The sequence below is a fragment of the Hyla sarda genome, chromosome 8, assembly GCF_029499605.1.
Source record: "Hyla sarda isolate aHylSar1 chromosome 8, aHylSar1.hap1, whole genome shotgun sequence".
NCBI classification, from domain to species: Eukaryota; Metazoa; Chordata; class Amphibia; order Anura; family Hylidae; genus Hyla; species Hyla sarda.
Window position 1 is genome coordinate 116138356 of NC_079196.1, and position 24159 is coordinate 116162514.

The following is a 24159-nucleotide window of genomic DNA, read 5'->3' on the forward strand; positions in this document are numbered from 1 at the left end:
GATGTGGGTTTAGCCTGTGCTGTATGTATGTATGTATGGGTGGCTGACTGCCACCCACCCAGAGAGTGTATGGGAGGCTGGTTGGCTGCCAGCCTTCCTTCCATTCCTATGAGTAATGTGAGTGCTCATGAAGGGGACATGGTTGGGTCCACCCCTTTCCCGGTTATCCCCTCTAGGCCTTTTGGCTTAGATCAAGTGTAAAAATAGAAAGGATCTTGCGACAGATCGCATCCTGAGGCACGTTTTTTTTTGTGTGAATACTTGCACTTGGGTGACTTGTGAGCACATACTGATACATACGTTCCCTATCTGGGGACCATAAATTAAATGGATTTTTGAGAAAGGGAGCTGATTTGGAAGCTTGCTTCTGTCGCCCTATGCATTGACCCGATGTGGCAGTATATTCGGGTAGTGAACAGTGCACCACCCCATTCCAGTGTTAAACAAGAAAGATTCTCATTTAATCCTCCGTGGGTGAGAATTTGAGTTTGAGAATTGGAGACCAAAATGATGAGTTGCACTGACTGGTTTATGAACGTCTATTCATTTAGCGTTTTAATGACCATGTTTGCACACTGATTGGTGTAAAAAAATAAAATAAAACTAAATAATAATAATCTAGCACACCTGTGCAGGTTTGACATGACATGACAGGTAGCTGTCTTGTGGGTGGTGCTGAATCCTGTTAAATGACGTGAGGGTCTCATGCCTATACACAAGGGTGTGTCATTGCTGTTGCTTGACCATGCATTGGTATCTGTGGTCAGTGAATGATAAAAACAAAATTTACCATCCATTGATGGATGGGAAATCCGCCATGAGGCATTTGTTTTTAGAAACTGCTGCTCACAACCAATGTTGCAATGGAGTGTCTCCATCTGCTGGTGGTATTGGAAAGGCATTAGTGCTATGACAGGGTCTGAAGAAGAAGAAGAAGAAGAAGAAGAAGAAGAAGACGGAAAAAAATATATATAAAAAGAAAAAGAGAGAGAGAGAGAGAGAGAGAGACTGACTTAGTGAGCGAGTGAGTGAGAGAGTGAGAGTGAGTGAGAGTGAATGAGTGAGTGAGTGATTGAGTGAGTGAGTGAGTGAGAACAAATGAGTTAAAGCAAGTGAGTGAGAGAGATCGAATGAATGAAAGTCTGAATGACAGAAAGAAAAAAGGATGAAGAAAGAAGCATGAAGAAAAAAAAATGTATATGGAGTTGCTGACATGAGTGCAATCTACAAAGCCGTTGAGGCTGATCCTCATGGGAGGATTATTGCACCAGGACCCTTAGCACTTTTAAAATGCCATTCAATGCCACGGGCTAGATGTAAACTGCAGATGACCATGTTGTGGTAGTTACCATGGATACCCAAGTGATGTGTGAGCTAACACATAGGCCCAACAGATTCCAAGAAGGCCAGAATCACCAGCGGCACCACCATCGATTGTCAGGTCACCCGGATTCAGCAAATACCAGAGTCCAAAATGATGCAGGTTTATACTGTTAATTTTCAGTTTATCGTTACAGTTGGTGTTATTCCATGTCGGAAGGGACGCAGCTACAGCCAGTGGGGTAACTAGAGACAGGCAGGCAGCTATGTGCAACAAAGGTAGGCGTGTTGTTTTCATATGCAGATCTGAAATATTGTCTTATATGCAAGAGGAGGAGTGATGGGGGTTCAGGCAAAAGCCAGGCTATGGATTGCATTGCTAAATGCTCCATCAGAGTGCAATGGTCGCCTGTCCTTTTTTTAAGTGATGATGTGGGTTTAGCCTGTGCTGTATGTATGTATGTATGGGTGGCTGACTGCCACCCACCCAGAGAGTGTATGGGAGGCTGGTTGGCTGCCAGCCTTCCTTCCATTCCTATGAGTAATGTGAGTGCTCATGAAGGGGACATGGTTGGGTCCACCCCTTTCCCGGTTATCCCCTCTAGGCCTTTTGGCTTAGATCAAGTGTAAAAATAGAAAGGATCTTGCGACAGATCGCATCCTGAGGCACGTTTTTTTTTGTGTGAATACTTGCACTTGGGTGACTTGTGAGCACATACTGATACATACGTTCCCTATCTGGGGACCATAAATTAAATGGATTTTTGAGAAAGGGAGCTGATTTGGAAGCTTGCTTCTGTCGCCCTATGCATTGACCCGATGTGGCAGTATATTCGGGTAGTGAACAGTGCACCACCCCATTCCAGTGTTAAACAAGAAAGATTCTCATTTAATCCTCCGTGGGTGAGAATTTGAGTTTGAGAATTGGAGACCAAAATGATGAGTTGCACTGACTGGTTTATGAACGTCTATTCATTTAGCGTTTTAATGACCATGTTTGCACACTGATTGGTGTAAAAAAATAAAATAAAACTAAATAATAATAATCTAGCACACCTGTGCAGGTTTGACATGACATGACAGGTAGCTGTCTTGTGGGTGGTGCTGAATCCTGTTAAATGACGTGAGGGTCTCATGCCTATACACAAGGGTGTGTCATTGCTGTTGCTTGACCATGCATTGGTATCTGTGGTCAGTGAATGATAAAAACAAAATTTACCATCCATTGATGGATGGGAAATCCGCCATGAGGCATTTGTTTTTAGAAACTGCTGCTCACAACCAATGTTGCAATGGAGTGTCTCCATCTGCTGGTGGTATTGGAAAGGCATTAGTGCTATGACAGGGTCTGAAGAAGAAGAAGAAGAAGAAGAAGAAGAAGACGGAAAAAAATATATATAAAAAGAAAAAGAGAGAGAGAGAGAGAGAGAGACTGACTTAGTGAGCGAGTGAGTGAGAGAGTGAGAGTGAGTGAGAGTGAATGAGTGAGTGAGTGATTGAGTGAGTGAGTGAGTGAGAACAAATGAGTTAAAGCAAGTGAGTGAGAGAGATCGAATGAATGAAAGTCTGAATGACAGAAAGAAAAAAGGATGAAGAAAGAAGCATGAAGAAAAAAAAATGTATATGGAGTTGCTGACATGAGTGCAATCTACAAAGCCGTTGAGGCTGATCCTCATGGGAGGATTATTGCACCAGGACCCTTAGCACTTTTAAAATGCCATTCAATGCCACGGGCTAGATGTAAACTGCAGATGACCATGTTGTGGTAGTTACCATGGATACCCAAGTGATGTGTGAGCTAACACATAGGCCCAACAGATTCCAAGAAGGCCAGAATCACCAGCGGCACCACCATCGATTGTCAGGTCACCCGGATTCAGCAAATACCAGAGTCCAAAATGATGCAGGTTTATACTGTTAATTTTCAGTTTATCGTTACAGTTGGTGTTATTCCATGTCGGAAGGGACGCAGCTACAGCCAGTGGGGTAACTAGAGACAGGCAGGCAGCTATGTGCAACAAAGGTAGGCGTGTTGTTTTCATATGCAGATCTGAAATATTGTCTTATATGCAAGAGGAGGAGTGATGGGGGTTCAGGCAAAAGCCAGGCTATGGATTGCATTGCTAAATGCTCCATCAGAGTGCAATGGTCGCCTGTCCTTTTTTTAAGTGATGATGTGGGTTTAGCCTGTGCTGTATGTATGTATGTATGGGTGGCTGACTGCCACCCACCCAGAGAGTGTATGGGAGGCTGGTTGGCTGCCAGCCTTCCTTCCATTCCTATGAGTAATGTGAGTGCTCATGAAGGGGACATGGTTGGGTCCACCCCTTTCCCGGTTATCCCCTCTAGGCCTTTTGGCTTAGATCAAGTGTAAAAATAGAAAGGATCTTGCGACAGATCGCATCCTGAGGCACGTTTTTTTTTGTGTGAATACTTGCACTTGGGTGACTTGTGAGCACATACTGATACATACGTTCCCTATCTGGGGACCATAAATTAAATGGATTTTTGAGAAACGGAGCTGATTTGGAAGCTTGCTTCTGTCGCCCTATGCATTGACCCGATGTGGCAGTATATTCGGGTAGTGAACAGTGCACCACCCCATTCCAGTGTTAAACAAGAAAGATTCTCATTTAATCCTCCGTGGGTGAGAATTTGAGTTTGAGAATTGGAGACCAAAATGATGAGTTGCACTGACTGGTTTATGAACGTCTATTCATTTAGCGTTTTAATGACCATGTTTGCACACTGATTGGTGTAAAAAAATAAAATAAAACTAAATAATAATAATCTAGCACACCTGTGCAGGTTTGACATGACATGACAGGTAGCTGTCTTGTGGGTGGTGCTGAATCCTGTTAAATGACGTGAGGGTCTCATGCCTATACACAAGGGTGTGTCATTGCTGTTGCTTGACCATGCATTGGTATCTGTGGTCAGTGAATGATAAAAACAAAATTTACCATCCATTGATGGATGGGAAATCCGCCATGAGGCATTTGTTTTTAGAAACTGCTGCTCACAACCAATGTTGCAATGGAGTGTCTCCATCTGCTGGTGGTATTGGAAAGGCATTAGTGCTATGACAGGGTCTGAAGAAGAAGAAGAAGAAGAAGAAGAAGAAGAAGACGGAAAAAAATATATATAAAAAGAAAAAGAGAGAGAGAGAGAGAGAGAGACTGACTTAGTGAGCGAGTGAGTGAGAGAGTGAGAGTGAGTGAGAGTGAATGAGTGAGTGAGTGATTGAGTGAGTGAGTGAGTGAGAACAAATGAGTTAAAGCAAGTGAGTGAGAGAGATCGAATGAATGAAAGTCTGAATGACAGAAAGAAAAAAGGATGAAGAAAGAAGCATGAAGAAAAAAAAATGTATATGGAGTTGCTGACATGAGTGCAATCTACAAAGCCGTTGAGGCTGATCCTCATGGGAGGATTATTGCACCAGGACCCTTAGCACTTTTAAAATGCCATTCAATGCCACGGGCTAGATGTAAACTGCAGATGACCATGTTGTGGTAGTTACCATGGATACCCAAGTGATGTGTGAGCTAACACATAGGCCCAACAGATTCCAAGAAGGCCAGAATCACCAGCGGCACCACCATCGATTGTCAGGTCACCCGGATTCAGCAAATACCAGAGTCCAAAATGATGCAGGTTTATACTGTTAATTTTCAGTTTATCGTTACAGTTGGTGTTATTCCATGTCGGAAGGGACGCAGCTACAGCCAGTGGGGTAACTAGAGACAGGCAGGCAGCTATGTGCAACAAAGGTAGGCGTGTTGTTTTCATATGCAGATCTGAAATATTGTCTTATATGCAAGAGGAGGAGTGATGGGGGTTCAGGCAAAAGCCAGGCTATGGATTGCATTGCTAAATGCTCCATCAGAGTGCAATGGTCGCCTGTCCTTTTTTTAAGTGATGATGTGGGTTTAGCCTGTGCTGTATGTATGTATGGGTGGCTGACTGCCACCCACCCAGAGAGTGTATGGGAGGCTGGTTGGCTGCCAGCCTTCCTTCCATTCCTATGAGTAATGTGAGTGCTCATGAAGGGGACATGGTTGGGTCCACCCCTTTCCCGGTTATCCCCTCTAGGCCTTTTGGCTTAGATCAAGTGTAAAAATAGAAAGGATCTTGCGACAGATCGCATCCTGAGGCACGTTTTTTTTTGTGTGAATACTTGCACTTGGGTGACTTGTGAGCACATACTGATACATACGTTCCCTATCTGGGGACCATAAATTAAATGGATTTTTGAGAAAGGGAGCTGATTTGGAAGCTTGCTTCTGTCGCCCTATGCATTGACCCGATGTGGCAGTATATTCGGGTAGTGAACAGTGCACCACCCCATTCCAGTGTTAAACAAGAAAGATTCTCATTTAATCCTCCGTGGGTGAGAATTTGAGTTTGAGAATTGGAGACCAAAATGATGAGTTGCACTGACTGGTTTATGAACGTCTATTCATTTAGCGTTTTAATGACCATGTTTGCACACTGATTGGTGTAAAAAAATAAAATAAAACTAAATAATAATAATCTAGCACACCTGTGCAGGTTTGACATGACATGACAGGTAGCTGTCTTGTGGGTGGTGCTGAATCCTGTTAAATGACGTGAGGGTCTCATGCCTATACACAAGGGTGTGTCATTGCTGTTGCTTGACCATGCATTGGTATCTGTGGTCAGTGAATGATAAAAACAAAATTTACCATCCATTGATGGATGGGAAATCCGCCATGAGGCATTTGTTTTTAGAAACTGCTGCTCACAACCAATGTTGCAATGGAGTGTCTCCATCTGCTGGTGGTATTGGAAAGGCATTAGTGCTATGACAGGGTCTGAAGAAGAAGAAGAAGAAGAAGAAGAAGAAGACGGAAAAAAATATATATAAAAAGAAAAAGAGAGAGAGAGAGAGAGAGAGACTGACTTAGTGAGCGAGTGAGTGAGAGAGTGAGAGTGAGTGAGAGTGAATGAGTGAGTGAGTGATTGAGTGAGTGAGTGAGTGAGAACAAATGAGTTAAAGCAAGTGAGTGAGAGAGATCGAATGAATGAAAGTCTGAATGACAGAAAGAAAAAAGGATGAAGAAAGAAGCATGAAGAAAAAAAAATGTATATGGAGTTGCTGACATGAGTGCAATCTACAAAGCCGTTGAGGCTGATCCTCATGGGAGGATTATTGCACCAGGACCCTTAGCACTTTTAAAATGCCATTCAATGCCACGGGCTAGATGTAAACTGCAGATGACCATGTTGTGGTAGTTACCATGGATACCCAAGTGATGTGTGAGCTAACACATAGGCCCAACAGATTCCAAGAAGGCCAGAATCACCAGCGGCACCACCATCGATTGTCAGGTCACCCGGATTCAGCAAATACCAGAGTCCAAAATGATGCAGGTTTATACTGTTAATTTTCAGTTTATCGTTACAGTTGGTGTTATTCCATGTCGGAAGGGACGCAGCTACAGCCAGTGGGGTAACTAGAGACAGGCAGGCAGCTATGTGCAACAAAGGTAGGCGTGTTGTTTTCATATGCAGATCTGAAATATTGTCTTATATGCAAGAGGAGGAGTGATGGGGGTTCAGGCAAAAGCCAGGCTATGGATTGCATTGCTAAATGCTCCATCAGAGTGCAATGGTCGCCTGTCCTTTTTTTAAGTGATGATGTGGGTTTAGCCTGTGCTGTATGTATGTATGTATGGGTGGCTGACTGCCACCCACCCAGAGAGTGTATGGGAGGCTGGTTGGCTGCCAGCCTTCCTTCCATTCCTATGAGTAATGTGAGTGCTCATGAAGGGGACATGGTTGGGTCCACCCCTTTCCCGGTTATCCCCTCTAGGCCTTTTGGCTTAGATCAAGTGTAAAAATAGAAAGGATCTTGCGACAGATCGCATCCTGAGGCACGTTTTTTTTTGTGTGAATACTTGCACTTGGGTGACTTGTGAGCACATACTGATACATACGTTCCCTATCTGGGGACCATAAATTAAATGGATTTTTGAGAAAGGGAGCTGATTTGGAAGCTTGCTTCTGTCGCCCTATGCATTGACCCGATGTGGCAGTATATTCGGGTAGTGAACAGTGCACCACCCCATTCCAGTGTTAAACAAGAAAGATTCTCATTTAATCCTCCGTGGGTGAGAATTTGAGTTTGAGAATTGGAGACCAAAATGATGAGTTGCACTGACTGGTTTATGAACGTCTATTCATTTAGCGTTTTAATGACCATGTTTGCACACTGATTGGTGTAAAAAAATAAAATAAAACTAAATAATAATAATCTAGCACACCTGTGCAGGTTTGACATGACATGACAGGTAGCTGTCTTGTGGGTGGTGCTGAATCCTGTTAAATGACGTGAGGGTCTCATGCCTATACACAAGGGTGTGTCATTGCTGTTGCTTGACCATGCATTGGTATCTGTGGTCAGTGAATGATAAAAACAAAATTTACCATCCATTGATGGATGGGAAATCCGCCATGAGGCATTTGTTTTTAGAAACTGCTGCTCACAACCAATGTTGCAATGGAGTGTCTCCATCTGCTGGTGGTATTGGAAAGGCATTAGTGCTATGACAGGGTCTGAAGAAGAAGAAGAAGAAGAAGAAGAAGAAGACGGAAAAAAATATATATAAAAAGAAAAAGAGAGAGAGAGAGAGAGAGAGACTGACTTAGTGAGCGAGTGAGTGAGAGAGTGAGAGTGAGTGAGAGTGAATGAGTGAGTGAGTGATTGAGTGAGTGAGTGAGTGAGAACAAATGAGTTAAAGCAAGTGAGTGAGAGAGATCGAATGAATGAAAGTCTGAATGACAGAAAGAAAAAAGGATGAAGAAAGAAGCATGAAGAAAAAAAAATGTATATGGAGTTGCTGACATGAGTGCAATCTACAAAGCCGTTGAGGCTGATCCTCATGGGAGGATTATTGCACCAGGACCCTTAGCACTTTTAAAATGCCATTCAATGCCACGGGCTAGATGTAAACTGCAGATGACCATGTTGTGGTAGTTACCATGGATACCCAAGTGATGTGTGAGCTAACACATAGGCCCAACAGATTCCAAGAAGGCCAGAATCACCAGCGGCACCACCATCGATTGTCAGGTCACCCGGATTCAGCAAATACCAGAGTCCAAAATGATGCAGGTTTATACTGTTAATTTTCAGTTTATCGTTACAGTTGGTGTTATTCCATGTCGGAAGGGACGCAGCTACAGCCAGTGGGGTAACTAGAGACAGGCAGGCAGCTATGTGCAACAAAGGTAGGCGTGTTGTTTTCATATGCAGATCTGAAATATTGTCTTATATGCAAGAGGAGGAGTGATGGGGGTTCAGGCAAAAGCCAGGCTATGGATTGCATTGCTAAATGCTCCATCAGAGTGCAATGGTCGCCTGTCCTTTTTTTAAGTGATGATGTGGGTTTAGCCTGTGCTGTATGTATGTATGTATGGGTGGCTGACTGCCACCCACCCAGAGAGTGTATGGGAGGCTGGTTGGCTGCCAGCCTTCCTTCCATTCCTATGAGTAATGTGAGTGCTCATGAAGGGGACATGGTTGGGTCCACCCCTATTCCCGGTTATCCCCTCTAGGCCTTTTGGCTTAGATCAAATGTAAAAATAGAAAGGATCTTGCGACAGATCGCATCCTGAGGCACGTTTTTTTTTGTGTGAATACTTGCACTTGGGTGACTTGTGAGCACATACTGATACATACGTTCCCTATCTGGGGACCATAAATTAAATGGATTTTTGAGAAAGGGAGCTGATTTGGAAGCTTGCTTCTGTCGCCCTATGCATTGACCCGATGTGGCAGTATATTCGGGTAGTGAACAGTGCACCACCCCATTCAGTGTTAAACAAGAAAGATTCTCATTTAATCCTCCGTGGGTGAGAATTGGAGTTTGAGAATTGGAGACCAAAATGATGAGTTGCACTGACTGGTTATGAACGTCTATTCATTTAGCGTTTTAATGACCATGTTTGCACACTGATTGGTGTAAAAAAATAAAATAAAACTAAATAATAATAATCTAGCACACCTGTGCAGGTTTGACATGACATGACAGGTAGCTGTCTTGTGGGTGGTGCTGAATCCTGTTAAATGACGTGAGGGTCTCATGCCTATACACAAGGGTGTGTCATTGCTGTTGCTTGACCATGCATTGGTATCTGTGGTCAGTGAATGATAAAACAAAATTTACCCATCCATTGATGGATGGGAAATCCGCCATGAGGCATTTGTTTTTAGAAACTGCTGCTCACAACCAATGTTGCAATGGAGTGTCTCCATCTGGCTGGTGGTATTGGAAAGGCATTAGTGCTATGACAGGGTCTGAAGAAGAAGAAGAAGAAGAAGAAGAAGACGGAAAAAAATAATATAAAAAGAAAAGAGAGAGAGAGAGAGAGAGAGACTGACTTAGTGAGCGAGTGAGTGAGAGAGTGAGAGTGAGTGAGAGTGAATGAGTGAGTGAGTGATTGAGTGAGTGAGTGAGTGAGAACAAATGAGTTAAAGCAAGTGAGTGAGAGAGATCGAATGAATGAAAGTCTGAATGACAGAAAGAAAAAAGGATGAAGAAAGAAGCATGAAGAAAAAAAAATGTATATGGAGTTGCTGACATGAGTGCAATCTACAAAGCCGTTGAGGCTGATCCTCATGGGAGGATTATTGCACCAGGACCCTTAGCACTTTTAAAATGCCATTCAATGCCACGGGCTAGATGTAAACTGCAGATGACCATGTTGTGGTAGTTACCATGGATACCCAAGTGATGTGTGAGCTAACACATAGGCCCAACAGATTCCAAGAAGGCCAGAATCACCAGCGGCACCACCATCGATTGTCAGGTCACCCGGATTCAGCAAATACCAGAGTCCAAAATGATGCAGGTTTATACTGTTAATTTTCAGTTTATCGTTACAGTTGGTGGTTATTCCATGTCGGAAGGGACGCAGCTACAGCCAGTGGGGTAACTAGAGACAGGCAGGCAGCTATGTGCAACAAAGGTAGGCGTGTTGTTTTCATATGCAGATCTGAAATATTGTCTTATATGCAAGAGGAGGAGTGATGGGGGTCAGGCAAAAGCACAGGCTATGGATTGCATTGCTAAATGCTCACATCAGAGTGCAATGGTCGCCTGTCCTTTTTTTAAGTGATGATGTGGGTTTAGCCTGTGCTGTATGTATGTATGTATGGGTGGCTGACTGCCACCCACCCAGAGAGTGTATGGGAGGCTGGTTGCTGCCAGCCTTCCTTCCATTCCTATGAGTAATGTGAGTGCTCATGAAGGGGACATGGTTGGGTCCACCCCTTTTCCCGGTTATCCCCTCTAGGCCTTTTGGCTTTAGATCAAGTGTAAAAATAGAAAGGATCTTGCGACAGATCGCATCCTGAGGCACGTTTTTTTTTGTGTGAATACTTGCACTTGGGTTGACTTGTGAGCACATACTGATACATACGTTCCCTATCTGGGGACCATAAATTAAATGGATTTTTGAGAAAGGGAGCTGATTTGGAAGCTTGCTTCTGTCGCCCTATGCATTGACCCGATGTGGCAGTATATTCGGGTAGTGAACAGTGCACCACCCCATTCCAGTGTTAAACAAGAAAGATTCTCATTTAATCCTCCGTGGGTGAGAATTTGAGTTTGAGAATTGGAGACCAAAATGATGTGTTGCACTGACTGGTTTATGAAACGTCTATTCATTTAGCGATTTAATGACCATGTTTGCACACTGATTGGTGTAAAAAAATAAAATAAAACTAAATAATAATAATCTAGCACACCTGTGCAGGTTTGACATGACATGACAGGTAGCTGTCTTGTGGGTGGTGCTGAATCCTGTTAAATGACGTGAGGGTCTCATGCCTATACACAAGGGTGTGTCATTGCTGTTGCTTGACCATGCATTGGTATCTGTGGTCAGTGAATGATAAAAACAAAATTTACCATCCATTGATGGATGGGAAATCCGCCATGAGGCATTTGTTTTTAGAAACTGCTGCTCACAACCAATGTTGCAATGGAGTGTCTCCATCTGCTGGTGGTATTGGAAAGGCATTAGTGCTATGACAGGGTCTGAAGAAGAAGAAGAAGAAGAAGAAGAAGAAGACGGAAAAAAATATATATAAAAGAAAAAGAGAGAGAGTGAGAGAGAGAGAGACTGACTTAGTGAGCGAGTGAGTGAGAGAGTGAGAGTGAGTGAGAGTGAATGAGTGAGTGAGTGATTGAGTGAGTGAGTGAGTGAGAACAAATGAGTTAAAGCAAGTGAGTGAGGAGAGATCGAATGAATGAAAGTCTGAATGACAGAAAGAAAAAAGGATGAAGAAAGAAGCATGAAGAAAAAAAAATGTATATGGAGTTGCTGACATGAGTGCAATCTACAAAGCCGTTGAGGCTGATCCTCATGGGAGGATTATTGCACCAGGACCCTTAGCACTTTTAAAATGCCATTCAAATGCCACGGGCTAGATGTAAACTGCAGATGACCATGTTGTGGTAGTTACCATGGATACCCAAGTGATGTGTGAGCTAACACATAGGCCCAACAGATTCCAAGAAGGCCAGAATCACCAGCGCCACCACCATCGATTGTCAGGTCACCCGGATTCAGCAAATACCAGAGTCCAAAATGATGCAGGTTATACTGTTAATTTTCAGTTTATCGTTACAGTTGGTGTTATTCCATGTCGGAAGGGACGCAGCTACAGCCAGTGGGTAACTAGAGACAGGCAGGCAGCTATGTGCAACAAAGGTAGGCGTGTTGTTTTCATATGCAGATCTGAAATATTGTCTTATATGCAAGAGGAGGAGTGATGGGGGTTCAGGCAAAAGCCAGGCTATGGATTGCATTGCTAAATGCTCCATCAGAGTGCAATGGTCGCCTGTCCTTTTTTTTTTAAGTGATGATGTGGGTTTAGCCTGTGCTGTATGTATGTATGGGTGGCTGACTGCCACCCACCCAGAGAGTGTATGGGAGGCTGGTTGGCTGCCAGCCTTCCTTCCATTCCTATGAGTAATGTGAGTGCTCATGAAGGGGACATGGTTGGGTCCACCCCTTTCCCGGTTATCCCCTCTAGGCCTTTTGGCTTAGATCAAGTGTAAAAAAAGAAAGGATCTTGCGACAGATCGCATCCTGAGGCACGTTTTTTTTTGTGTGAATACTTGCACTTGGGTGACTTGTGAGCACATACTGATACATACGTTCCCTATCTGGGGACCATAAATTAAATGGATTTTTGAGAAAGGGAGCTGATTTGGAAGCTTGCTTCTGTCGCCCTATGCATTGACCCGATGTGGCAGTATATTCGGGTAGTGAACAGTGCACCACCCCATTCCAGTGTTAAACAAGAAAGATTCTCATTTAATCCTCCGTGGGTGAGAATTTGAGTTTGAGAATTGGAGACCAAAATGATGAGTTGCACTGACTGGTTTATGAACGTCTATTCATTTAGCGTTTTAATGACCATGTTTGCACACTGATTGGTGTAAAAAAATAAAATAAAACTAAATAATAATAATCTAGCACACCTGTGCAGGTTTGACATGACATGACAGGTAGCTGTCTTGTGGGTGGTGCTGAATCCTGTTAAATGACGTGAGGGTCTCATGCCTATACACAAGGGTGTGTCATTGCTGTTGCTTGACCATGCATTGGTATCTGTGGTCAGTGAATGATAAAAACAAAATTTACCATCCATTGATGGATGGGAAATCCGCCATGAGGCATTTGTTTTTAGAAACTGCTGCTCACAACCAATGTTGCAATGGAGTGTCTCCATCTGCTGGTGGTATTGGAAAGGCATTAGTGCTATGACAGGGTCTGAAGAAGAAGAAGAAGAAGAAGAAGAAGAAGAAGACGGAAAAAAATATATATAAAAAGAAAAAGAGAGAGAGAGAGACTGACTTAGTGAGCGAGTGAGTGAGAGAGTGAGAGTGAGTGAGAGTGAATGAGTGAGTGAGTGATTGAGTGAGTGAGTGAGTGAGAACAAATGAGTTAAAGCAAGTGAGTGAGAGAGATCGAATGAATGAAAGTCTGAATGACAGAAAGAAAAAAGGATGAAGAAAGAAGCATGAAGAAAAAAAAATGTATATGGAGTTGCTGACATGAGTGCAATCTACAAAGCCGTTGAGGCTGATCCTCATGGGAGGATTATTGCACCAGGACCCTTAGCACTTTTAAAATGCCATTCAATGCCACGGGCTAGATGTAAACTGCAGATGACCATGTTGTGGTAGTTACCATGGATACCCAAGTGATGTGTGAGCTAACACATAGGCCCAACAGATTCCAAGAAGGCCAGAATCACCAGCGGCACCACCATCGATTGTCAGGTCACCCGGATTCAGCAAATACCAGAGACCAAAATGATGCAGGTTCATACTGTTAATTTTCAGTTTATCGTTACAGTTGGTGTTATTCCATGTCGGAAGGGACGCAGCTACAGCCAGTGGGGTAACTAGAGACAGGCAGGCAGCTATGTGCAACAAAGGTAGGCGTGTTGTTTTCATATGCAGATCTGAAATATTGTCTTATATGCAAGAGGAGGAGTGATGGGGGTTCAGGCAAAAGCCAGGCTATGGATTGCATTGCTAAATGCTCCATCAGAGTGCAATGGTCGCCTGTCCTTTTTTTAAGTGATGATGTGGGTTTAGCCTGTGCTGTATGTATGTATGGGTGGCTGACTGCCACCCACCCAGAGAGTGTATGGGAGGCTGGTTGGCTGCCAGCCTTCCTTCCATTCCTATGAGTAATGTGAGTGCTCATGAAGGGGACATGGTTGGGTCCACCCCTTTCCCGGTTATCCCCTCTAGGCCTTTTGGCTTAGATCAAGTGTAAAAAAAGAAAGGATCTTGCGACAGATCGCATCCTGAGGCACGTTTTTTTTTTGTGTGAATACTTGCACTTGGGTGACTTGTGAGCACATACTGATACATACGTTCCCTATCTGGGGACCATAAATTAAATGGATTTTTGAGAAAGGGAGCTGATTTGGAAGCTTGCTTCTGTCGCCCTATGCATTGACCCGATGTGGCAGTATATTCGGGTAGTGAACAGTGCACCACCCCATTCCAGTGTTAAACAAGAAAGATTCTCATTTAATCCTCCGTGGGTGAGAATTTGAGTTTGAGAATTGGAGACCAAAATGATGAGTTGCACTGACTGGTTTATGAACGTCTATTCATTTAGCGTTTTAATGACCATGTTTGCACACTGATTGGTGTAAAAAAATAAAATAAAACTAAATAATAATAATCTAGCACACCTGTGCAGGTTTGACATGACATGACAGGTAGCTGTCTTGTGGGTGGTGCTGAATCCTGTTAAATGACGTGAGGGTCTCATGCCTATACACAAGGGTGTGTCATTGCTGTTGCTTGACCATGCATTGGTATCTGTGGTCAGTGAATGATAAAAACTAAATTTACCATCCATTGATGGATGGGAAATCCGCCATGAGGCATTTGTTTTTAGAAACTGCTGCTCACAACCAATGTTGCAATGGAGTGTCTCCATCTGCTGGTGGTATTGGAAAGGCATTAGTGCTATGACAGGGTCTGAAGAAGAAGAAGAAGAAGAAGAAGAAGACGGAAAAAAATATATATAAAAAGAAAAAGAGAGAGAGAGAGAGAGAGAGAGACGTGACGTGAAGGGGGTGAGTGAGTGAGAGGAGTGAGAGTGAGTGATGAGTGAAGTGAGTTGAGTGAGTGGAAATGAGTGAGAGTGTAGTGAGAGAGATCGAGAATGAAAGTCTGAATGACAGAAAGAAAAAAGGATGAAGAAAGAAGCATGAAGAAAAAAAAATGTATATGGAGTTGCTGACATGAGTGCAATCTACAAAGCCGTTGAGGCTGATCCTCATGGGAGGATTATTGCACCAGGACCCTTAGCACTTTTAAAATGCCATGCAATGCCACGGGCTAGATGTAAACTGCAGATGACCATGTTGTGGTAGTTACCATGGATACCCAAGTGATGTGTGAGCTAACACATAGGCCCAACAGATTCCAAGAAGGCCAGAATCACCAGCGGCACCACCATCGATTGTCAGGTCACCCGGATTCAGCAAATACCAGAGTCCAAAATGATGCAGGTTTATACTGTTAATTTTCAGTTTATCGTTACAGTTGGTGTTATTCCATGTCGGAAGGGACGCAGCTACAGCCAGTGGGGTAACTAGAGACAGGCAGGCAGCTATGTGCAACAAAGGTAGGCGTGTTGTTTTCATATGCAGATCTGAAATATTGTCTTATATGCAAGAGGAGGAGTGATGGGGGTTCAGGCAAAAGCCAGGCTATGGATTGCATTGCTAAATGCTCCATCAGAGTGCAATGGTCGCCTGTCCTTTTTTTAAGTGATGATGTGGGTTTAGCCTGTGCTGTATGTATGTATGGGTGGCTGACTGCCACCCACCCAGAGAGTGTATGGGAGGCTGGTTGGCTGCCAGCCTTCCTTCCATTCCTATGAGTAATGTGAGTGCTCATGAAGGGGACATGGTTGGGTCCACCCCTTTCCCGGTTATCCCCTCTAGGCCTTTTGGCTTAGATCAAGTGTAAAAAAAGAAAGGATCTTGCGACAGATCGCATCCTGAGGCACGTTTTTTTTTGTGTGAATACTTGCACTTGGGTGACTTGTGAGCACATACTGATACATACGTTCCCTATCTGGGGACCATAAATTAAATGGATTTTTGAGAAAGGGAGCTGATTTGGAAGCTTGCTTCTGTCGCCCTATGCATTGACCCGATGTGGCAGTATATTCGGGTAGTGAACAGTGCACCACCCCATTCCAGTGTTAAACAAGAAAGATTCTCATTTAATCCTCCGTGGGTGAGAATTTGAGTTTGAGAATTGGAGACCAAAATGATGAGTTGCACTGACTGGTTTATGAACGTCTATTCATTTAGCGTTTTAATGACCATGTTTGCACACTGATTGGTGTAAAAAAATAAAATAAAACTAAATAATAATAATCTAGCACACCTGTGCAGGTTTGACATGACATGACAGGTAGCTGTCTTGTGGGTGGTGCTGAATCCTGTTAAATGACGTGAGGGTCTCATGCCTATACACAAGGGTGTGTCATTGCTGTTGCTTGACCATGCATTGGTATCTGTGGTCAGTGAATGATAAAAACAAAATTTACCATCCATTGATGGATGGGAAATCCGCCATGAGGCATTTGTTTTTAGAAACTGCTGCTCACAACCAATGTTGCAATGGAGTGTCTCCATCTGCTGGTGGTATTGGAAAGGCATTAGTGCTATGACAGGGTCTGAAGAAGAAGAAGAAGAAGAAGACGGAAAAAAATATATATAAAAAGAAAAAGAGAGAGAGAGAGAGAGAGACTGACTTAGTGAGCGAGTGAGTGAGAGAGTGAGAGTGAGTGAGAGTGAATGAATGAGTGAGTGAGTGATTGAGTGAGTGAGTGAGTGAGTGAGAACAAATGAGTTAAAGCAAGTGAGTGAGAGAGATCGAATGAATGAAAGTCTGAATGACAGAAAGAAAAAAGGATGAAGAAAGAAGCATGAAGAAAAAAAAATGTATATGGAGTTGCTGACATGAGTGCAATCTACAAAGCCGTTGAGGCTGATCCTCATGGGAGGATTATTGCACCAGGACCCTTAGCACTTTTAAAATGCCATTCAATGCCACGGGCTAGATGTAAACTGCAGATGACCATGTTGTGGTAGTTACCATGGATACCCAAGTGATGTGTGAGCTAACACATAGGCCCAACAGATTCCAAGAAGGCCAGAATCACCAGCGGCACCACCATCGATTGTCAGGTCACCCGGATTCAGCAAATACCAGAGTCCAAAATGATGCAGGTTTATACTGTTAATTTTCAGTTTATCGTTACAGTTGGTGTTATTCCATGTCGGAAGGGACGCAGCTACAGCCAGTGGGGTAACTAGAGACAGGCAGGCAGCTATGTGCAACAAAGGTAGGCGTGTTGTTTTCATATGCAGATCTGAAATATTGTCTTATATGCAAGAGGAGGAGTGATGGGGGTTCAGGCAAAAGCCAGGCTATGGATTGCATTGCTAAATGCTCCATCAGAGTGCAATGGTCGCCTGTCCTTTTTTTAAGTGATGATGTGGGTTTAGCCTGTGCTGTATGTATGTATGGGTGGCTGACTGCCACCCACCCAGAGAGTGTATGGGAGGCTGGTTGGCTGCCAGCCTTCCTTCCATTCCTATGAGTAATGTGAGTGCTCATGAAGGGGACATGGTTGGGTCCACCCCTTTCCCGGTTATCCCCTCTAGGCCTTTTGGCTTAGATCAAGTGTAAAAAAAGAAAGGATCTTGCGACAGATCGCATCCTGAGGCACGTTTTTTTTTGTGTGAATACTTGCACTTGGGTGACTTGTGAGCACATACTGATACATACGTTCCCTATCTGGGGACCATAAATTAAATGGATTTTTGAGAAAGGGAGCTGATTTGGAAGCTTGCTTCTGTCGCCCTATGCATTGACCCGATGTGGCAGTATATTCGGGTAGTGAACAGTGCACCACCCCATTCCAGTGTTAAACAAGAAAGATTCTCATTTAATCCTCCGTGGGTGAGAATTTGAGTTTGAGAATTGGAGACCAAAATGATGAGTTGCACTGACTGGTTTATGAACGTCTATTCATTTAGCGTTTTAATGACCATGTTTGCACACTGATTGGTGTAAAAAAATAAAATAAAACTAAATAATAATAATCTAGCACACCTGTGCAGGTTTGACATGACATGACAGGTAGCTGTCTTGTGGGTGGTGCTGAATCCTGTTAAATGACGTGAGGGTCTCATGCCTATACACAAGGGTGTGTCATTGCTGTTGCTTGACCATGCATTGGTATCTGTGGTCAGTGAATGATAAAAACAAAATTTACCATCCATTGATGGATGGGAAATCCGCCATGAGGCATTTGTTTTTAGAAACTGCTGCTCACAACCAATGTTGCAATGGAGTGTCTCCATCTGCTGGTGGTATTGGAAAGGCATTAGTGCTATGACAGGGTCTGAAGAAGAAGAAGAAGAAGAAGAAGAAGAAGAAGAAGAAGACGGAAAAAAATATATATAAAAAGAAAAAGAGAGAGAGAGAGAGAGAGACTGACTTAGTGAGCGAGTGAGTGAGAGAGTGAGAGTGAGTGAGAGTGAATGAGTGAGTGAGTGATTGAGTGAGTGAGTGAGTGAGAACAAATGAGTTAAAGCAAGTGAGTGAGAGAGATCGAATGAATGAAAGTCTGAATGACAGAAAGAAAAAAGGATGAAGAAAGAAGCATGAAGAAAAAAAAATGTATATGGAGTTGCTGACATGAGTGCAATCTACAAAGCCGTTGAGGCTGATCCTCATGGGAGGATTATTGCACCAGGACCCTTAGCACTTTTAAAATGCCATTCAATGCCACGGGCTAGATGTAAACTGCAGATGACCATGTTGTGGTAGTTACCATGGATACCCAAGTGATGTGTGAGCTAACACATAGGCCCAACAGATTCCAAGAAGGCCAGAATCACCAGCGGCACCACCATCGATTGTCAGGTCACCCGGATTCAGCAAATACCAGAGTCCAAAATGATGCAGGTTTATACTGTTAATTTTCAGTTTATCGTTACAGTTGGTGTTATTCCATGTCGGAAGGGACGCAGCTACAGCCAGTGGGGTAACTAGAGACAGGCAGGCAGCTATGTGCAACAAAGGTAGGCGTGTTGTTTTCATATGCAGATCTGAAATATTGTCTTATATGCAAGAGGAGGAGTGATGGGGGTTCAGGCAAAAGCCAGGCTATGGATTGCATTGCTAAATGCTCCATCAGAGTGCAATGGTCGCCTGTCCTTTTTTTAAGTGATGATGTGGGTTTAGCCTGTGCTGTATGTATGTATGGGTGGCTGACTGCCACCCACCCAGAGAGTGTATGGGAGGCTGGTTGGCTGCCAGCCTTCCTTCCATTCCTATGAGTAATGTGAGTGCTCATGAAGGGGACATGGTTGGGTCCACCCCTTTCCCGGTTATCCCCTCTAGGCCTTTTGGCTTAGATCAAGTGTAAAAAAAGAAAGGATCTTGCGACAGATCGCATCCTGAGGCACGTTTTTTTTTGTGTGAATACTTGCACTTGGGTGACTTGTGAGCACATACTGATACATACGTTCCCTATCTGGGGACCATAAATTAAATGGATTTTTGAGAAAGGGAGCTGATTTGGAAGCTTGCTTCTGTCGCCCTATGCATTGACCCGATGTGGCAGTATATTCGGGTAGTGAACAGTGCACCACCCCATTCCAGTGTTAAACAAGAAAGATTCTCATTTAATCCTCCGTGGGTGAGAATTTGAGTTTGAGAATTGGAGACCAAAATGATGAGTTGCACTGACTGGTTTATGAACGTCTATTCATTTAGCGTTTTAATGACCATGTTTGCACACTGATTGGTGTAAAAAAATAAAATAAAACTAAATAATAATAATCTAGCACACCTGTGCAGGTTTGACATGACATGACAGGTAGCTGTCTTGTGGGTGGTGCTGAATCCTGTTAAATGACGTGAGGGTCTCATGCCTATACACAAGGGTGTGTCATTGCTGTTGCTTGACCATGCATTGGTATCTGTGGTCAGTGAATGATAAAAACAAAATTTACCATCCATTGATGGATGGGAAATCCGCCATGAGGCATTTGTTTTTAGAAACTGCTGCTCACAACCAATGTTGCAATGGAGTGTCTCCATCTGCTGGTGGTATTGGAAAGGCATTAGTGCTATGACAGGGTCTGAAGAAGAAGAAGAAGAAGAAGAAGAAGACGGAAAAAAATATATATAAAAAGAAAAAGAGAGAGAGAGAGAGAGAGACTGACTTAGTGAGCGAGTGAGTGAGAGAGTGAGAGTGAGTGAGAGTGAATGAATGAGTGAGTGAGTGATTGAGTGAGTGAGTGAGTGAGTGAGAACAAATGAGTTAAAGCAAGTGAGTGAGAGAGATCGAATGAATGAAAGTCTGAATGACAGAAAGAAAAAAGGATGAAGAAAGAAGCATGAAGAAAAAAAAATGTATATGGAGTTGCTGACATGAGTGCAATCTACAAAGCCGTTGAGGCTGATCCTCATGGGAGGATTATTGCACCAGGACCCTTAGCACTTTTAAAATGCCATTCAATGCCACGGGCTAGATGTAAACTGCAGATGACCATGTTGTGGTAGTTACCATGGATACCCAAGTGATGTGTGAGCTAACACATAGGCCCAACAGATTCCAAGAAGGCCAGAATCACCAGCGGCACCACCATCGATTGTCAGGTCACCCGGATTCAGCAAATACCAGAGTCCAAAATGATGCAGGTTTATACTGTTAATTTTCAGTTTATCGTTACAGTTGGTGTTATTCCATGTCGGAAGGGACGCAGCTACAGCCAGTGGGGTAACTAGAGACAGGCAGGCAGCTATGTGCAACAAAGGTAGGCGTGTTGTTTTCATATGCAGATCTGAAATATTGTCTTATATGCAAGAGGAGGAGTGATGGGGGTTCAGGCAAAAGCCAGGCTATGGATTGCATTGCTAAATGCTCCATCAGAGTGCAATGGTCGCCTGTCCTTTTTTTAAGTGATGATGTGGGTTTAGCCTGTGCTGTATGTATGTATGGGTGGCTGACTGCCACCCACCCAGAGAGTGTATGGGAGGCTGGTTGGCTGCCAGCCTTCCTTCCATTCCTATGAGTAATGTGAGTGCTCATGAAGGGGACATGGTTGGGTCCACCCCTTTCCCGGTTATCCCCTCTAGGCCTTTTGGCTTAGATCAAGTGTAAAAAAAGAAAGGATCTTGCGACAGATCGCATCCTGAGGCACGTTTTTTTTTGTGTGAATACTTGCACTTGGGTGACTTGTGAGCACATACTGATACATACGTTCCCTATCTGGGGACCATAAATTAAATGGATTTTTGAGAAAGGGAGCTGATTTGGAAGCTTGCTTCTGTCGCCCTATGCATTGACCCGATGTGGCAGTATATTCGGGTAGTGAACAGTGCACCACCCCATTCCAGTGTTAAACAAGAAAGATTCTCATTTAATCCTCCGTGGGTGAGAATTTGAGTTTGAGAATTGGAGACCAAAATGATGAGTTGCACTGACTGGTTTATGAACGTCTATTCATTTAGCGTTTTAATGACCATGTTTGCACACTGATTGGTGTAAAAAAATAAAATAAAACTAAATAATAATAATCTAGCACACCTGTGCAGGTTTGACATGACATGACAGGTAGCTGTCTTGTGGGTGGTGCTGAATCCTGTTAAATGACGTGAGGGTCTCATGCCTATACACAAGGGTGTGTCATTGCTGTTGCTTGACCATGCATTGGTATCTGTGGTCAGTGAATGATAAAAACAAAATTTACCATCCATTGATGGATGGGAAATCCGCCATGAGGCATTTGTTTTTAGAAACTGCTGCTCACAACCAATGTTGCAATGGAGTGTCTCCATCTGCTGGTGGTATTGGAAAGGCATTAGTGCTATGACAGGGTCTGAAGAAGAAGAAGAAGAAGAAGAAGACGGAAAAAAATATATATAAAAAGAAAAAGAGAGAGAGAGAGAGAGAGACTGACTTAGTGAGCGAGTGAGTGAGAGAGTGAGAGTGAGTGAGAGTGAATGAGTGATTGAGTGAGTGAGTGAGTGAGAACAAATGAGTTAAAGCAAGTGAGTGAGAGAGATCGAATGAATGAAAGTCTGAATGACAGAAAGAAAAAAGGATGAAGAAAGAAGCATGAAGAAAAAAAAATGTATATGGAGTTGCTGACATGAGTGCAATCTACAAAGCCGTTGAGGCTGATCCTCATGGGAGGATTATTGCACCAGGACCCTTAGCACTTTTAAAATGCCATTCAATGCCACGGGCTAGATGTAAACTGCAGATGACCATGTTGTGGTAGTTACCATGGATACCCAAGTGATGTGTGAGCTAACACATAGGCCCAACAGATTCCAAGAAGGCCAGAATCACCAGCGGCACCACCATCGATTGTCAGGTCACCCGGATTCAGCAAATACCAGAGTCCAAAATGATGCAGGTTTATACTGTTAATTTTCAGTTTATCGTTACAGTTGGTGTTATTCCATGTCGGAAGGGACGCAGCTACAGCCAGTGGGGTAACTAGAGACAGGCAGGCAGCTATGTGCAACAAAGGTAGGCGTGTTGTTTTCATATGCAGATCTGAAATATTGTCTTATATGCAAGAGGAGGAGTGATGGGGGTTCAGGCAAAAGCCAGGCTATGGATTGCATTGCTAAATGCTCCATCAGAGTGCAATGGTCGCCTGTCCTTTTTTTAAGTGATGATGTGGGTTTAGCCTGTGCTGTATGTATGTGGCTGACTGCCACCCACCCAGAGAGTGTATGGGAGGCTGGTTGGCTGCCAGCCTTCCTTCCATTCCTATGAGTAATGTGAGTGCTCATGAAGGGGACATGGTTGGGTCCACCCCTTTCCCGGTTATCCCCTCTAGGCCTTTTGGCTTAGATCAAGTTTAAAAAAAGAAAGGATCTTGCGACAGATCGCATCCTGAGGCACGTTTTTTTTTGTGTGAATACTTGCACTTGGGTGACTTGTGAGCACATACTGATACATACGTTCCCTATCTGGGGACCATAAATTAAATGGATTTTTGAGAAAGGGAGCTGATTTGGAAGCTTGCTTCTGTCGCCCTATGCATTGACCCGATGTGGCAGTATATTCGGGTAGTGAACAGTGCACCACCCCATTCCAGTGTTAAACAAGAAAGATTCTCATTTAATCCTCCGTGGGTGAGAATTTGAGTTTGAGAATTGGAGACCAAAATGATGAGTTGCACTGACTGGTTTATGAACGTCTATTCATTTAGCGTTTTAATGACCATGTTTGCACACTGATTGGTGTAAAAAAATAAAATAAAACTAAATAATAATAATCTAGCACACCTGTGCAGGTTTGACATGACATGACAGGTAGCTGTCTTGTGGGTGGTGCTGAATCCTGTTAAATGACGTGAGGGTCTCATGCCTATACACAAGGGTGTGTCATTGCTGTTGCTTGACCATGCATTGGTATCTGTGGTCAGTGAATGATAAAAACAAAATTTACCATCCATTGATGGATGGGAAATCCGCCATGAGGCATTTGTTTTTAGAAACTGCTGCTCACAACCAATGTTGCAATGGAGTGTCTCCATCTGCTGGTGGTATTGGAAAGGCATTAGTGCTATGACAGGGTCTGAAGAAGAAGAAGAAGAAGAAGACGGAAAAAAATATATATAAAAAGAAAAAGAGAGAGAGAGAGAGAGAGACTGACTTAGTGAGCGAGTGAGTGAGAGAGTGAGAGTGAGTGAGAGTGAATGAGTGAGTGAGTGATTGAGTGAGTGAGTGAGTGAGAACAAATGAGTTAAAGCAAGTGAGTGAGAGAGATCGAATGAATGAAAGTCTGAATGACAGAAAGAAAAAAGGATGAAGAAAGAAGCATGAAGAAAAAAAAATGTATATGGAGTTGCTGACATGAGTGCAATCTACAAAGCCGTTGAGGCTGATCCTCATGGGAGGATTATTGCACCAGGACCCTTAGCACTTTTAAAATGCCATTCAATGCCACGGGCTAGATGTAAACTGCAGATGACCATGTTGTGGTAGTTACCATGGATACCCAAGTGATGTGTGAGCTAACACATAGGCCCAACAGATTCCAAGAAGGCCAGAATCACCAGCGGCACCACCATCGATTGTCAGGTCACCCGGATTCAGCAAATACCAGAGTCCAAAATGATGCAGGTTTATACTGTTAATTTTCAGTTTATCGTTACAGTTGGTGTTATTCCATGTCGGAAGGGACGCAGCTACAGCCAGTGGGGTA

At 43.4% G+C, this 24159-nt stretch overlaps 14 pseudogenes; all 14 read left to right on the top strand.

Annotated features, from left to right (window-relative positions):
- The first annotated feature begins 165 nt into the window (after positions 1-165).
- Positions 166-429, top strand: LOC130288012 (U2 spliceosomal RNA; annotated as a pseudogene).
- A 1485-nt stretch (positions 430-1914) lies between these two features.
- LOC130288023 (U2 spliceosomal RNA) lies at positions 1915-2178 on the top strand (annotated as a pseudogene).
- Positions 2179-3658: 1480 nt separating this feature from the next.
- LOC130288218 (U2 spliceosomal RNA) lies at positions 3659-3922 on the top strand (annotated as a pseudogene).
- A 1479-nt stretch (positions 3923-5401) lies between these two features.
- On the top strand, positions 5402-5665 carry LOC130288034 (U2 spliceosomal RNA; annotated as a pseudogene).
- Positions 5666-7145: 1480 nt separating this feature from the next.
- LOC130288046 (U2 spliceosomal RNA) lies at positions 7146-7409 on the top strand (annotated as a pseudogene).
- Positions 7410-8890: 1481 nt separating this feature from the next.
- On the top strand, positions 8891-9154 carry LOC130289634 (U2 spliceosomal RNA; annotated as a pseudogene).
- A 1476-nt stretch (positions 9155-10630) lies between these two features.
- Positions 10631-10896, top strand: LOC130289871 (U2 spliceosomal RNA; annotated as a pseudogene).
- A 1481-nt stretch (positions 10897-12377) lies between these two features.
- Positions 12378-12641, top strand: LOC130288833 (U2 spliceosomal RNA; annotated as a pseudogene).
- Positions 12642-14112: 1471 nt separating this feature from the next.
- LOC130289101 (U2 spliceosomal RNA) lies at positions 14113-14377 on the top strand (annotated as a pseudogene).
- Positions 14378-15830: 1453 nt separating this feature from the next.
- LOC130288834 (U2 spliceosomal RNA) lies at positions 15831-16094 on the top strand (annotated as a pseudogene).
- Positions 16095-17567: 1473 nt separating this feature from the next.
- Positions 17568-17831, top strand: LOC130288835 (U2 spliceosomal RNA; annotated as a pseudogene).
- A 1483-nt stretch (positions 17832-19314) lies between these two features.
- On the top strand, positions 19315-19578 carry LOC130288836 (U2 spliceosomal RNA; annotated as a pseudogene).
- A 1479-nt stretch (positions 19579-21057) lies between these two features.
- On the top strand, positions 21058-21321 carry LOC130288837 (U2 spliceosomal RNA; annotated as a pseudogene).
- A 1454-nt stretch (positions 21322-22775) lies between these two features.
- Positions 22776-23039, top strand: LOC130289647 (U2 spliceosomal RNA; annotated as a pseudogene).
- The last annotated feature ends 1120 nt before the right edge of the window (positions 23040-24159 follow it).